Genomic DNA, 307 nt, shown 5'->3' on the forward strand with positions numbered 1-307 from the left:
TAGTTGAGCGATTTTGATTGAGTTTCTTAGTCCTGAGTTCTAGTTTGATTGCACTGTGGTCTGAGAGACACTTTTTTATAATTTCTGTTCTTGTACATTTGCTGAGAAGTGCTTTACTTCCAACTATGTGGTCAATTTTGGAATAAGTGTGATGTGGTGCTGAAAAGAATGTATTTTCTGTTGATTTGGTGTGGAAAGTTTTGTAGATGTCTATTAGGTCTGCTTGGTGCATACTTGAGTTCAATTCCTGGATATCCTTATTGACTTTCTGTCTCATTGATCTGTCTAATGTTGACAGTGGGGTGTT

The sequence above is a fragment of the Colobus angolensis genome, unplaced genomic scaffold, assembly GCF_000951035.1.
Source record: "Colobus angolensis palliatus isolate OR3802 unplaced genomic scaffold, Cang.pa_1.0 Scaffold23, whole genome shotgun sequence".
Taxonomy (NCBI): Eukaryota; Metazoa; Chordata; class Mammalia; order Primates; family Cercopithecidae; genus Colobus; species Colobus angolensis.